At 45.7% G+C, this 2,500-nt stretch overlaps 1 protein-coding gene across 1 annotated transcript in view; it reads right to left on the reverse strand.

Moving 5' to 3' along the window:
* The window catches only part of LOC143099530 (interleukin-1 receptor type 2-like), a 29,091-nt gene that overhangs the window by 5,521 nt on the left and 21,070 nt on the right, over window positions 1–2,500 (reverse strand). The gene's annotated exons all lie outside the window — the stretch shown is intronic.

Below are 2,500 nucleotides of genomic sequence, written 5' to 3' on the forward strand. Positions count from 1 at the left end.
GTCATGTTAAAGGGGGTTGTGGGTAATGAGGTCATGCTGAAGCGTTTGTGGGTAATTTGGTCTTGTGGTCATGCTGAAGGGGGGTGTGGGTAATGTGGTCATGCTTGTGGTTATGCCATTTGCCATTAGCTATCTGGTAATAGCAGGCTAGTCATTAGCTATCTGGTAGCAGCAGGCTAGTCATTAGCTACGTGGTAGCAGCAGGCTAGTCATTAGCTACCTGGTAGCAGCAGGCTAGTCATTAGCAGCGGGGAGTGAGGTTTACCAACGTTCCACAAGCACAGCTAAGCTAGCTGGCATCCGTTACACTCACCCCCCTAAACCTCACTCCCGATCCGGGTCACGGCACCAATGTAACCTGCGTTGTGTTGAACCTGCGCTTCAGCCCTGCACACGCCCGGACTCGAACCCGCGAACAGCAGCACCTCGGATCGGGAGGCGAGCACGCTAACAATTGAGCCAATAGCCCAGGCTACTGGCTCGCATGACAGCAGCACTCTTGAGGCGTCGGGGAGTGAGGTTTACCAACGTTCCACAAGCACAGCTAAGCTAGGAGTGTTAGTGTCAGCTGCTGGCTAGCGCACATGCACCACCAAGCTTAAAACCTCTCTTATAATGCTAGCTAGTCTTATAACGCTAGCCTGTCCTGCTAGATAGTTAGTGGTAAATCCCAGTCTTATAACGCTAGCCTGTCTTATAATGCTAGCCTGTCCTGCTAGATAGCTAGTGGTAAATCCAAGTCTTATAACCGTAGCCTGTCCTGCTAGATAGCTAGTGGTAAATCCTTGTTGTAATGGATTCATTGTTTAAGTTCAGCAGCTTATCAAAACATATTTATTCCTCTCTATTTTTTGTTAGTATTGAACACAGTAAACCCTGAACTAAGTTTCATGAGTTACATGAACAGGAGTATTTAGAATGAGTCTTTACAGGCTGATACTTCCCAGATAGCAAAATCAGATTGGCAGATAGCGGACCGCTGGTGGTATGCCGCCGGTGACGTGCCACTTGTGGTCCGCCGTTGGACCACCATCTCTTTAATCGTTATTTTCGATCGTTTTGTGTTATTCTTGGTCCTTTTTTCTGGCTGATAACTAACGGTAACGTTATTCGACTGGGCTGATGAGCTTGCCTTGACTAGCCGTCCCTCTTCCATCTGACGCTGCACATATCCTCTGTCTGGACTCGTCTGGACGGAAAGATTGCTCAGGGCAAATGGGCCTACTCTGCGAGAGATCTGCAGCTGCCACGACCACCGAGCTGCGGCTGACCTGCGAGCTGCCCATTAACGGTAGCCTCTGACGCTGGGTGCCTGCAGTCTGGATTGAGTGCTGAGGTGGGGAGCTCTGATGGCGATGTCGGGAGCCATGAAGCAACAAACGGTCCTTTTTAAAGCCACCGAGCTGCTGATCAAGATCGCACATCATGACTTCAGACTGTTGTTCTTCCGGTGGTCTGCTCTCCAGACTGCCAGTAAATTCTCTGAGTTGGTCAGTGAACTTTGTTGGTCTTGCATTGGCAGTTTCACGCGGGTCATCATTGCCCTTGGACTTTTTCAGCCGGTTGGAAATTGGACTAATTTTAACATGATTATTATTATTTTATTTATTTATTTTCAATTTGCTGTGTTGTCTGTCTTGTATGTCTTAGTGTCACGGGAACGCTGGCGACTATGCCGCTCCGTCCGGCATCTGTGTTTGTTATTTCTTAAATGTAGTTCTGTCTTGATGTCACGGGTACGCTGGCGACTACGCCGCTCCGTCCGCTATTGTCTTTGTTGTCTATGTGTCATTGACAATGTCTTATATGTGGAGCGCTTTGGGTTGCACTATGTGCACGTTAAATGCGCTATACAAATAAAACTGACTTGACTTGACTTTAAATGTAACTTGTCATAAATATTAAGAAAAGTTAATAAAATGATATATGGAGTATAACTGAACAAATTAAAAAGATTTTAGATCAATAGCGGCAAAATATTGGGCAATTTGTCTACAACCCGCCAGCGGACCGCCAGCTATGCCCCCAATGGACCGACAGTCAGAGGATTAAACACATCAGGTAAGTTGTATTCGTCCATAGACTGTACATAAGATACTGTTAAATGACATAGCTGGCAGCAAGATGTTACCGTTAACATAACAGCTAGTCGTATTGTTTCACTATGTTGGTGACGTATATCATTCGAGACGAGGGATGTAGTACACTGAGCGGATTCACACAAAACCTAACGTAACTTTTGCAGTCTATCGAACAACAGTACTTTCTTGATGTGTTAAAATTATCATTTAAATTCACACAAGTCATATGTGAAATTCATGGCACAATTCAAACGGGACCAAAAAATAATTGTTATCTCTTCTTTGACTTGCGGTCATATTTTTTCGAAAGACGGGCATGACTTTGGCTCTCTATAGTGTAGCACTGGTGAGACTGCAATAAACTCTGGGAAGTGTAGTACCTGTGTTGTTGATGAGGATTGTGGGTAATGGGGATTGTG

The sequence above is a fragment of the Alosa pseudoharengus genome, unplaced genomic scaffold (genome assembly GCF_046254945.1).
Source record: "Alosa pseudoharengus isolate Yale_2024_CS ecotype anadromous, Long Island Sound unplaced genomic scaffold, YU_APseudo_1.1 YU_APseudo_1.1_scf_3, whole genome shotgun sequence".
NCBI classification, from domain to species: Eukaryota; Metazoa; Chordata; class Actinopteri; order Clupeiformes; family Clupeidae; genus Alosa; species Alosa pseudoharengus.